This window comes from Lutra lutra, chromosome 1, assembly GCF_902655055.1.
Source record: "Lutra lutra chromosome 1, mLutLut1.2, whole genome shotgun sequence".
In the NCBI taxonomy this organism is placed as follows: Eukaryota; Metazoa; Chordata; class Mammalia; order Carnivora; family Mustelidae; genus Lutra; species Lutra lutra.
This window is the reverse complement of record NC_062278.1, coordinates 74,898,049-74,911,964: the sequence shown is the minus strand read 5'-3', so window position 1 is coordinate 74,911,964 and position 13,916 is coordinate 74,898,049.

Sequence of the window (13,916 nt, the reverse complement as noted above, 5' to 3'; positions counted from 1 at the left end):
TTAAACTTATTTGCTACCTACTACATCTCAGGAATGCCTAGAAAAGTGGTTTTTATGGCGAGGAATAAGACAAACAGAATCTGTGCCCTTATAGAGCTTACATCTTGATAGAGGAAGACAACTAATAAACAGGTAAATGAATACATAAAGTATTTCACATGATCATTAAAAACGAGGGAGAAAATGCAACCGAGTAATGTTACAGAGAAGGATGGGGGTGATATTTTAGATAAGATGGGCAGGGAGGTCTTCCATGTGGATTTGACATTTAAGGTGAATCTCAACAAGAAGGAGATGTCTGTGTGAAGATGACCAAAAAATAGTTAAGGCACATCAAAATCAAGGTCCTAAAGCCTATTAACCCCACATAGTTTCTAGAAAATGAGGAACGTAAAGAAGACATGACTGGAGATGGTAAGATGAAGGAGTTCTTGCACGAGATCGGTGGGCAGGGTAGATCATACACGACTTGTAGGACATGGTAAGGAGTTTGAATTTTACCTTAAGCTCAAAAGGAAGTTACTGAATGTTTTGAATACATGTTGCATCGAGAAGGTAACTCAGGGGTCCAAGAGTGGAAACAGGTAGAATGGTGTGGATTCTAATAGTCCAGGCAAGAAAGGACAATAAATTGGATAAGGAAGTAGCTGGAAAAGTGGATGCTTCAGGATATACCCTGGAGGCAGAGCCTGCATATCTTGTTGATAAACGAAGGTAATGAAAGAAAGGAAATGGAAGAATCAAGCATGGCTCCTGTGGTTTCCAGCAGATGGGTCCTAACCTAATTTGTTTAGCTTTCAAAGCAAGTTCCCCCTTTCTCTACATGCTGAGTTCCCCTCTCTGTTCTACAAAACCCCAGTTGCAGCTCTTCCTTTTTCTTGTTACATACAGGGCTCATTCTCCCTTTGCCCAGAAGGTTTCCTGTTATCATTCTTGCACGTTCTCTAGTACTGATCATGGCAGTTTGCATTTATAGCTTGTATCTCCTTATTGAAATTCCATCTTTTATTATGTGTTGCTTCATACTGGTAAGTCGTGCATCCCCAGGTGTATAGTAAGTAAATATCTTGAGTTTTTTCAGAAACCACACACCAACTAGCCACATTTGAGAAATAAAGTCTTGCTGATTAATGATGAGTGCTATTAAATATCAAATTCTGTTCTCTCATATGTTATGCCAGTCAGCTTTTGCCTCTTGTCCTTCAGGCCTCAGCTTAAATGTCATTTCTCAGGAATGTCTTCTCTGATGACTCAAGCACAAGTGTCTACCATCCCATGATTCCATTCTCTACCATGTAGTTTTGATATTTACTCTTTTTAGCATTAATACCTAATCTGATGCTATCGAATTTACCTGTATACTTGTTTGTTATCTGTTTTGCTCATTAAGAAATTCACATCAGGAAAGCAGAACTTACCACTTCTTGGACCCAGGGCCTTAAAATAGCACCCACCCTAGAATATCATATTTTGTGTCTGGAACTGTTCCAAATGCTAGGAATGAAGAAATAAACAAAATGACAAAGGTAACCTTCCCTCATGGGTTTTATATTCTAGTGAAAGAGACTCACAATATGTAAGTACAATATATAGTCTATTAGTGGTTAAGGAAGGAAAATAATCAAGCAAAGCAAGGTGGATAGGATTTGTGAATTTGTGGGGAGAGGGAAGATGCTACTATCAGGATGGGCAAGGAAGTCCTCAATGAGAAGGTGACATTGGAGTCAAAACCTGAAGGAAGTGAGAGAGTGAGTGTTGAAGATAGCTGGGAAGATCTTTCTAAGCAGAGGAAACAGCAACTGCAAATATCCTGAGGCAGCAGTGCCCCTAGAGCTTTCTAGCAATGGTCCAATTTGCTAAGGGTCTGAAACAGCATGAGAAAGGGGGAAAGAGGTGGGAGATGCAGTCAGAGAGGAACCGTGGGAAGAAGTTGAGAATAGATCATTTAGGGTGTTTGAGGCCAATCCAAAGATTTTGGCTTCTTACTCTTAGCGCAATGGAAAATAACTAGGAGATTTTACACAGAAAAGAGCCATGAGATGACTTATCCAAGGGCGGAAGCAGAGAGATCTATTGAGAGCCTACTGCGATAACTCAGGTGAGAGAAGAGGGGGGCTTCCAATGGAAGAATAGCAGTGGGATGGGGAGAATGATTGGCTCTGGTCTTTGAAAAATACTTGTTAAACTAATGAGTAGTAAAAGGTTTTCCATCTCAACACTGATGGGTAACAGTTCATTTAAAAGATGAAATGTAGCCTGTTTGTAAACTGAACAAAAGACATGTACCAAGATTTTGAAATTAGAGAGATAGATATTCTTTTTAAATGTGCATAAGTATACATTTCCGTATTTATAATATAAACTTACAGAATATTTACTCATAGACAGGGTACATTTACTTTTACAAGATGCCAAATGGATTATTCATTTCGTTTATTTACTCTTAAGGCATACATTTCCCTTTGAAAGTAATTCTGACAAGAGGGTGGCATTTGTAAAAAATTCAAGAAGAATATTTTTGTTTGGAGGGAAAAACAAGTAAAACAAGCTTGAGACCTGCTATTATTCTGTGTGCTTTGAACATAACAGAGATGATAAGTCTATCGTTTAAAATTCTAAGTTAATAGTTTTATGAAAATGAAAATCCTTTTCCTGTCTGTAATACAGGGGTTTTTAATTTATTTTTATTTTTAGTGTTTTTATCTGACACTTCCTAATTACTTCTTTTGGATGAGTGTTAATATATTTTCACAGTGCTACCTGGCTGGATGTCATCCTCAGACACAGACACTTGAGTTCTGCTTTATGTTTACTAGTAAAACTGGTTTTGATGGGTTCTGTAAATGAAGTGTATGTTCTTGAGACATCCTCAAAAAAAATTTCAGAACATGTGAAATTTTTCTTTTTTAAAGAAATTAATTAGCTTGTTGAAATTGCCTTGTTGTACCTCTCTGAGTTGGTTTACACTCAAATCCTTATTTTCAAAACAGAAAAATCTATGATGAGCTGGAGTTTAGAAATCTAAACAAGAGATTTCCCAGCTCCAAATCATGTAAATTGTAATATTCGTGACAGTTTACAACTTCCTTCCCCACAATGAGAATATCCTATGCGGTTTATTACAAGCCATCAAAGGCTTGTAGAGCTCTCAAAAATTGCAATATGGTGTCTCAGTAGCTCTCACACAACCTGGCTCAAGCTGATCTGTTGCAAAAAGTAAAAAAACAAACAAAAGGAAACATACTTAAGATTTTCAGAATATGTGGATGCACACAAATCACTCAGACTTGGTGCCTATAGTTTGCTTCAGACAGCTTTAGAAATGCTTTGGGATATCGCACACGTTACAGCAAGCTTTACAATCGTCTAAAATGCACTGGCTTTTGATATCAGCACACCAATCACATTCTCTTTGGTGCACAGAGATGATCTTGTCTACATTTCTAACAGATCTTTGGTTACATTCGGGCAGTAAGGACACTATTAGGAATAGAATAGAAAAAGATGTCCTGTGTTTGTTTCTGAAATTTTTGTGGGAGATATTGGATTGCCATCTCTCACACAGTTCATAAACAAACTTGGTGAACATCAAAGGCTGTAGCATTACAGCCTGCTGAGCCTAGATTACACACCTCAAAAGTAAATGTTAGCTCAGTGAAAACCCTTCTGAAATTTAAAATCAAATAAAACTCAAAATGTCCAAATGGTTCCTTTAGAACTCAGGCGTTGTGTGTGAGAATTTTTTTTTTTTAACAATGATTTCGCAGTGATTGGATCATTAACCCTATGTTTACTCAATTATGTGCAATCCCTCCTTTGTTTGGCACAGGCTGGTTTCCTCTCAGTTTATCTTCACACTTACATTCCTGCCATACATGCTTTGGCCCTGGATATGGGAAATACCGGATGTGCTAGAAAAACAGAAGTACAGATGCCCCTTTTATTATCTTTTACATGCACGATTCTAGTCACGTTGGAATAGAGGTAAATTCTTCTTGAAAATGAAATTCAAAGACCATATCGTGAGCAGAGGTAGCCATTTACAAGCACATCATTGGCCTTCATGAAGACTTATTTCTAGCAATTCCTAACGAACTCTGTTTTATTGGTACAAACACACATGTACTGCAAAAATGACTAACTTCAAAAGAAAAGCAACATCAAAGTGAGAAAGAGTCTGCCAAGAAATCCTGTTTAGTGCATTTTTTGGTCACACACACACACACACACACACACACACACACACACACACACACAAAATTCGACATTTTGTTCTGCCCAATATTGTGCTCCTACCATGAAAACACCTCTGTGAGAATGAGACTCTCCTATGGAAAACCACAAAATCATGGGATATATAATCCTTCATTATATATCCAACACAGTTGTTTGAGAAGGAGTCTAAAAATCTGAAAGAATTTGAGAGAAAACATCTCTCAAATCTTAAACTTTGATTGTTCAAAGGGACTCCAATTGGACACTAGTGATCTATTTTGCATAAATCTTCATGGCTAATATTGACTGCTAATGTCTTCAATCTCAGGCATTGTGTATCTACAGTCCAGTTTTTATTACCTCCCTAGCCTGCTCCCTCAAGCAGAATTTACTGTTCCCTCACATGTGACCTCGTAGCGCTGACCTAATATCCACATCATGACAACTACCAGACTATTACACATTATGCATCTGTTTTCTCGGATAGCGTGGACTTCTTGAGGGTAGGGCCATCTGTTACTCATCTTTCATCTCTAGCACCTGGCATCATGCCTGGAACATAGTAGCTGATAAAAGTAAGTAATGTTGAATAAATGAACAAATCTCAGCTCAAATCACTTTCTTAGTATCTCAGTGGAAAACTATCATCCAAAAACATATTTTCAAAATGTAATTTCCCAATGAAGATGCTAAACGTTCTTATGTTTGTATCACGATTTTATGAAAATGATAATTTTCCAGAACTTCTGAAGTTTGTGATAAATGTATTTAAAATCAAACTTTGCTGGTTGAAAGACAAGATGGAACAGCCCCTTCAGAGAACTTGGAGAGTTTCTCAAAAATTTTAACATACACTTACTATGTGATGCAGAAATGCCACCCCTAGACAGCTACATAAGAGAAATGAAAACTTATTTTCACACAAAACCTGTACACTAATAATTGGAGCAGCCTTCCTCTGATCACGAAAACTGAGAAGCTACCCACATGTCCTCCAAGGGATGAGTAGATAAACAAATTGGGATAATCCATTCAATGGAACTCAGTGATCCCTGTAACAATATGAATGAATCTCAAATGCATTATATTGAATGAAAAAAGCCAGTTCCCAAAGGCTACACAGTCTATGATTTCATGTCTATGTATTTTCTATTGCTGTGTCACAAATTACCACAAACTCAGCAGCTTAAAACAACATCCATTTATTAGCTAACACTTCTGTATGTCAGCCATTTCAAGGCAGGCTCAGTGGGTTCCCCCGCTTAGAATCCCACGAAGACAAACTCAAGGTGTTGGTCAGGCTGGGCTCTTACCTAGAGGTTCCAGGGAAGGGGTAACTTCTAAGCTCATTCAGGTTGTCAGCAGAATTCATTTCCTAATGATTATGGGACTCAGGTGCTTGTTTCCCTGCTGCCTCCAGTCAGGGATTGCTCTCAGCTTCTAGGAGCCATGCTCAGGTCCTTTCCATATGGCCCCCTTTATCCGAAAGCCAAAAGGGGTCTTGAATCTCCTTCCTGCTTCAAATCTCTGATTTCTTTTCTGTTATCGGCTGTCAAAAATTCTCTGCTTCAAACCATGAGAGGCTGTGGACTCTGAGAAACAAACTGAGGGTTTTGGAGGGGAGGGGAATGGGGGGGTTGGGGGAGCCTGGTGGTGGGTATTATGGAAGGCACGCATTGCATGGAGGACTGGGTGTGATGCATAAACAATGAATGCTGGAACACTGAAAAGAGATAAAATAAAATGGAAAAAAAAAAAAAAAGCCTGTGTGGTTATGTTAGGCCCACTCATATTGTGAAGCGTAATTATGGGAGATTTTATGACCAGGGATAAATGCCATCTTAAAATTGTGCCTCCTGCAACAACTTCCTGGAAATGGCAAAATTTGGGGGAAAGAGAACAGATCTGTGGTTGCAAAGGGTTAAATGTGGGGGAAGGGGGCTGTTACAGCTAGGGCAGGAGAATATTTTTGGAATGAATGAAAATGTTCTATACCTTGGTTTTGGTGGTGGCTAGCTTCTGAATTTCTCAATGCTCTTTGAACTGTTCACCAAAAATAGTGAATTTTACTGTTTGTTCATTTAAAAAATAAATTGAAAAAAAAAAGGACAAATGAAATGAAAAGTCTCTTCCTTCTAAGACTGAGCTACCTTAAATATCATCCTAAGTGAATCTACACCTATGATTTCTATTCTTGGTCAACTTGAGGACTATCTAAAGGACACAATAATCTGTAGTAAGGCATTTTTATTATAAAACCTAAACACAAATTGGATAGAGTCAGAGTCCTTTATTCGTATACTACTTTTTCATGTTCTTACATTTTTACTAGGAATGCTTGCTCAACTTTCCAAGTTTCCAGTGAAGTCTTTCCTCAACTACTCCATCTGATTGCTCTCTTCTCTGAACCTCAGTAATCACTTGATTTTATGTCATCAGGTTTTTTTTTTTTTTAAGCTTTTATTCATTTAGATAGTCTCTATACCCGACATGGGGCTCAAACTCACAACTCAGAGATCCAGAGTTACATGCTTTCCTGACTGAGCCAGCCAGGTGCCCCTGTCATCAGTTATTTCTTTTAATAGAATGTTTTCTCCTAAATTTTGCTTAATCGTATCCTCTGGGTATATACCTGAAGTCGTACTGACTACTCTCCCTTTCTAATCTCATGTCCAATCAATATTCAGGTGTTACCCGTTCTAACATGGACATTCCTCCCACATTCACCCCTCTCTCTTTTCCTGCCACCATACTCACTCATTGCTTCTTGAACAGAGCCTTGTCATAAATTCATGTTCACTTTCCATTTTCCATTTCCACACATCCTATTTATTGGTTTTAACTTTTTCTGCCACCAATTTAACCTGCCCAAATTATTATTTAAAGAATTAATATTCTTCCTCAGAAATTTTAATACCATCCTTTATATGCTTTCCTTATTGAATAAAGTCAAGTCTCTCTAATGCTGACATTTATGAGTCTCCCAAGTCTGGCAGAAGTCTTCCTTTCTAGTTTTTTCCCTTTTGTATATTATATTCAATGAAAAGATTTTACTGAAAACATGCCCCAATATCTTAACTGTATCCATGCTGTTTTCTCAATCTGGCATAACATTTCTCCTATTGAAATCTGCTACCTTATTTTCAAGGCCCACATGAAATAAAATCCCTTCTCAGAAGTCCTCCCTAGGGTCTCACCACTGTCAACTAAAAGTGAACCTCTTTCCTCTCAATATTCAGAGCATTTTTCCTTGAATATATTTATAACGCTCCATAGATTATATACTACATTAAATTTTTTGTAGTTGTCTTATCTTCTCTTATTTATCTTGAAGTCTCTAACATTCCTCAGAAATAAAATTAAAGAATTTCTGGATGGATTAATTAAAGCATACATTTGTAGTAATTAAGTATTGTACAGCCAGTATCCCCTGGTATAAGCATAAAGGATAACAAAATAACTTCCAAAGTGGACTAAAGTGGCAAGAACTGACCAAAAGGAGAGATGAAGTACAGCCTCTGTCTCGCAGAAAATGGTTTAGTCAGAGATTAAGAGTCTATGGCAATCTTTGCTGAATGTTGTGTACCCGCACTTAGGCCAGGCACAAGGCATGACCTCTGCCTGGGCAAAGAATAGACACAGGAACCCAGGGCTGGAGAATGTCATGGCCGTTGTCTCCGAATTTGTGTGAAATTGGGTGAAGAACAAACAATGTGGTTTAACATCATCTCAACGGAGGTGAGTCTTAATCTGGAAATAGGAGTAAATAGAGATGAAGTATATTTCCATCTAATTGACCTCATCTTCTCCCCTAGACGTTTTTAACCACAGAGAGGCAGAAGCTCTAGTTTTGTGCGAGATGTCTCCAGTAAGAAAAGAAAGGTAAGTTAATTACCAACCATCAGAACAGGATGTTAAAGTAAATTTTTCTTTTTTAGTTTTAGCTACATGTGGAAAACAAATATTATGGATGCGGAGAATTCAAAAATGATGGCCTAGACCATTTATGTAAGATGTACAAACATCTTAAGATGGTTAAGAACCAGTCTTCTAATTCTTACACTAACACTATCCTTGAGGATATTTACGGACTGGAAAAACCAAGAAAAATGACTATTTCTGGAGAAAGAATCTCTTTGGGGAAAATTACTGAATTTTCCCCTGTCTGTGAAAAAAGGGTTAGGGTAGAAGGGACCACCTGCAGAGAGCTTACAGTGTCTCTTCTCATATCAGGTGGCTTTTGACCTGCACATGGGAGATTAAAAGGCTAACGACTATGACTGGAAATGTCTGTTTAGCAGGAGAGCAAAGAGAATTGATGACATTGAGAAAAAGCTTCACTTGGCAAAAGCAAAAGCATGAGTTCACCCATGGACCAAATGTGGACCACGTGAAGGAGTCAGACTCGAGACAGCCGGAAAAGGACTTTCTCAAGAGGGATTTCTGGAGTAATGACAGAACCTCATCTGCAAGAGTCTCTGTGGTATGGACCTCCCACACCCTAAGGACTGAAGTTGCAAGCAGCTGCTCAAAGGGAGGCCTCACTGTATGAGATAGTTGCAAAGAGAGCATCTCAATGAGGTATTCTCCAAATAATTCATAAAATCACCCTTGGGAGAATCAGAAATAGGAATCTGGGGTGTCCTTCCTAAGAAAAACATCTTTGGATTAAGTCGATATCATCAAATAAGATCTTTACTATGTCTGACTTCTTTCCCTCTATCTGTCTGTAAGAAGGATTAAAAACCTCAGCTAGCAAGGGAAGTAGATACAGGGTGGAGGCATCTAGGATAAGGAACAAAGATGGAAGCAATCACATTCTTCCTCTCCCTTGTACTATGCCTAAAGCAATACCAAGCTAGAATACCAATACCAAACTTTGATTTTTTGTGAAATTCATGTTATTCTTAATGTTACCATGAATGGGACCTGTGAGAACTTGTTTCTACCCAAACTGTAGGATTTATTATCTAAGGATGTCCAGAAAAGTTACAGTACTTGCTTGAGATCTCATCCAAGGAGCAGAGAACAAGAGATTTGAGAGTAAGGTGAGGATGGTGGGGAGCAGAGATAACAGGGAGAAGGGAGATGGAGTTGTATTCCTGTGCATGCTATGGAGTCTCCCTTTTTTCAGGATGCTAGCTATACTGTAGGAGACAACAGGCCAATTAATAAAAAAAAATATACAGTGGAAGCAGCCATTTTTACAACTTTAAGTTGCCATTTTGTCTCTCTCTCTCTTTCTGTAGACCATGTTTACTGATAATTATATTTCCTTAATAAAGAGTTCAAGGTGGAAAAAAAGTATTGATTACATTAGTTATATATGGTGAAACAGTAATCCCTGCCTGGAGAAAATTGTCCTCCTTAATGTTTAGGCTACCTAATGGGCAAGTGCAATCTTATAAAATGACCAAAAAAAATTTTTTTGAGATTTTATTTATTTAGGGGAGAGAGAGAGAGAGCAGGAGCATGCACAAGTGTGTGTGAGCAGAGGGAGGAGCAGAAGGGAAGGAGAGGAACAGGCAGTTTCTGAGCATGGAGCTCCATGCTGGGCTCAATCCCATGACCCTGATATCAAGACCTGAGCCAAAATCAAAGGTCAGACATTGAATAGACATTCAACCCACTGAGCCACCCAGGTGCCTCAAAACAACCAAAATTCTTAACTAGAGGCCTCATGATTATTTGAAATAACTATACACAACTTTTACATTTACCTTTTCAAGCAGAAGCAAGAAGTCTAAAATTTAATGTCGCTTTTGTTTTACTTCTGCAACATTTCAGTGATATTTATTTTACCTTTTTTAGGCATCCAGTGCCTTCCTACTTTCTAATATCCAGGCCCCAGAGGATTAAGAAAGAAAGTAGCAAACCTTTTTATCTTAACTTTTCCAATTAGTACAATAAAGCACTGAAACTCTTTATCTCTGTTACTGAAATTGTATATTCTCCCTTTAAAAAAAGAAAAATTGCTTTCAGAAAACAGTTGAAGCAATCTCTTGAGGAGGGTCCATGGAAACTTCTGATTGCCCCTAAAACTTAATGGTGTCTATGTTGACCCTGAGAGAAAAACTATTTTTGACATTTTATAGTATGTAAAAGCAGAGGTCAGGGAAATAGAAATTCAGACTCCACACTTTACAATTATCAATCTAACTAGTTTGCAAATGTTAATTTCATATTTTGTGGTAAAGGATCATGATTCATAATTTCTTATCACAGTTCTCAGAACTTCCTTTGCTCCACAGATCTTTATTGAATTATCGTTACATTGCAAGCACTTTGCTTGATATTCATATATTTGTTGTGTAATTAACTGGGTCTGACTCTAAGGAGACTACAGGTAATTAAACAGTATTTATGTTTATATTTTGTCTCCCAGTCTAGTGGAGAGTCGGTATTACTCTCTAACAAAAAGTTTCCAATGGACTCTGCCTGATTTGAGGTCAATTTTGAACTTCAAGTTCCTAGTGATTGCTGGTGGCTTCATTCAAGGACAAATACATAGTGACTGCAGGAATTTAGGTCTGGACTGATGTTGACTATCCAAGAAAGAATCCACACGACTTTACTGGTTTTCAAAGATCCTGTGGAATAAGAAAATTTTACCATATTCTCACCTTGAAAAAATTACAACTGAATCTAGATCTGGATTGTTACCAGTTAGTTATGGGTGAACAGTTAGGGCTGGCATGGCAACAAAAAGAAAACATGCCTTGCTAAATTTTCTTTTTTGTACCCAAACACTTTTTGTTATACATATGCTCCAGTGGGAGTAATTACAATGTGTCCAATGTCACCCTTGAATAAACCTTTTTCTCCTATGCAAGAGCTAGTCTTTATATGTTCCATAAAGCACCTGGCATATTGTGAGCATTTAAGAAGTGTTTAAGGATACAACAATGGCAACTAAGAATCTAAACTTTGGTTTTCGGTGACTATTGTAATCTCAGTGGAACTCTGCTATGACAAAGGAGGAGGAAGCATCACTTTGGTTACTGCAATATTATAGTCTATTATCCCATCTGATCTATTTATTAGGAATCCCTGCACTCTATTTTCCTTTTAAAAACACTTGGAACACAATCTAGTTTTGAGAAAAAAACAAGTTCATCTTATAAAAGCTCCTAAGTATCTATAATTCTCTCCTTAAACCTTGTTGAACATGAGGAGATCTGCAAGGGAGGAAAGGATGCTAGGTGGCAAATGACAGGACCTTTAGAATGTAGCTAGTGCATATATAATGAGACTCAGAAAATATAGAAAGTTAAATTTTTCTTTCATTATGAAAATATGCTTTTAAGAAGAGTATTCCAGAAGCCCTGTTGGTAAAATGGCCATCATCAGGCCATACACAGAAAGCAGCAAATACGAAGGACCACCTGATCATTTTTCTTCCGTGGGGGTAAAATGTTTCCATTTTTAACCTGACACAACTTATGCTCATGAATTCTTAGAATTGGGAGAATATTAGAGATTCTTTAGCTCAAGGCTGGGACCTGGCAGACTTGAGCTAGACCCGGCAGTATAGACCCGGCAGTATAGATTCTTTAGTTTAACAACATCGCCATTATTAGATATTAAATGCTGGTCCTAGATGCAGAGGGTCATATTCATTATTTTTAAAGGTCAACACCAGCCAAATGATCAAATGAAAAAAGACCCTAGAACAGGTAAAACAAAGGACGGAGGGAAGAGACTGAGAAAGTAACTCAGAAAGAAAAATAAAATTGTCAAAGAAATGGCTCCAAAGTCAAAGAGAACTCCCATCTCTCCCCTCCACACACACACTTTTAAGAAGATTTCACTTTATCTAAAGAGTAAAGCACATGCTTTTAGATCCAAGGGTACCTGGTTCAAATCTCAGCAGGGGCAGATTTCTCACAAACTAAAAAGGCACTCTCCCTATTAAAGGAACTGACTTAATACAGTTATATGGACCATTATTGTACAGAATGGGGATTCACAAACTATTTTCTAAATGGGCTTTTTTGTGCATGTACAGTAATTCCTATAGAAGCCTTTTACAAATAAAAAAAAGAGGAAAAAATGTGGGGGAAATCTAAGAACCCATGATTTGAGCCTTTAATAACTATTGGTGTATTAGAGACAGCCATCTGCAGTAATATAGCAGATCAGGGCTTCCTGGAAATGACCTGAAAAAGCATTTGAAGGATAAAAGCTTAATATTTGTGCAGACGTCAGATGCCTAGAAAAGATGAACAAAATACACCTTGAAGTTTGGTCTCAATGTTGGACCTCAAAATGCATGGTTTCCATGGAACTTCATTTAAACAGGAAGTAGCACTCAAACAGTGCCTCAATAAAGACACTATTTTGCTTGAGATTTCCACAAGAAGACTTTGTTGAGTAAATTTTTATATGACACTGTAATTTGACTGCTGAAATTCCTCCTTAACAGTGAAACCATGAAAAACATGTGGTAAACATTCTATATAATCCACCTTAAAACAGAGCTATGAGGAAACTATTAGAAACCTACTTCTACACATAAATTTATATATGAAGATGGGCTTGATTTGGTTTCACATACTTGTGGTAATTTATATCATTCTCCCTGGGAACATCATTGAGGACAGAATCATATTGAATTTTGAATACTTTCTTCTTCACCAATTTTTGTATATACTTCTCTGGAACCTACTAGAGTCTACATAATTCCAAACTTGGGCAGAGATTCCAAAATATGAGGGACCCAACATATAAATAATCCTTTCAAAAGTAAAATTTATTTCCTACAGAATAAATATGAGTACTAGGTCAATATCTCAGATCATAGACTTTGGAGAAAGTAATTTATTTGACACCTACAATTCATCCATAAGTTTTATGAACATCTTATCTTTATTATATTAGTTTCAAGTGACAAAAAATGAAATAAAATTTTAAAATTCAAACTGGTTTAAAGAACAGACAAAGAATGTTGGCTCTCATGGTTAATAATAAGAACTGGTTTGGGAGCAAAGCTGGATCCTAAAGTCTGAAGGATGACATCAGAAGACAGCCTATTTCTCTCTGCCTCTCAGGTGGTCTTCCCTTTAGGTTGGCTTTTCTCTCAGGCAAACACTCTTTTCAGTCCCAAAGGAAGTCTTGCCAGCACCTGCAGGACTGCACACATCCTCCCAAATATGTGTCCTATAGAAACAGCTGTTCCCCTCGACATTGCAAATCAAACCTCCTCTTGAAAACTCAAGCCTCAGTTATTGTTCAGTTGAACTGGCCTAGGTTTAAATGATAAAATGTACAGGGATTTCCTTTGATTTTAGTCAGTGGAGATAAAATAAAACCATTTATATTTCTTTTTTTTTAAATTAATTTTATTTTTTATAAACATATAATATATTTTTATCCCCAGGGGTACAGGTCTGTGAATCACCAGGTTTACACACTTCACAGCACTCACCATAGCACACACCCTCCCCAGTGTCCATAATCCCACCCTCCTCCCAACCCCCCTCCCCCCATCAACCCTGTTTGTTTTGTGAGATTAAGAGTCACTTATGGTTTGTCTCCCTCCCAATTCCTAAGAGTTTGACCAAAAGAGTGACCAAAGGACAATTCTTTTGTTTTTCACTGTCTTGTGCATAACAATAACTGACTCAGTAAATTCATTGCAGAGTATATCTAGGAATGCACACGTGCATACACATACACAGACATATAAACATACATACATA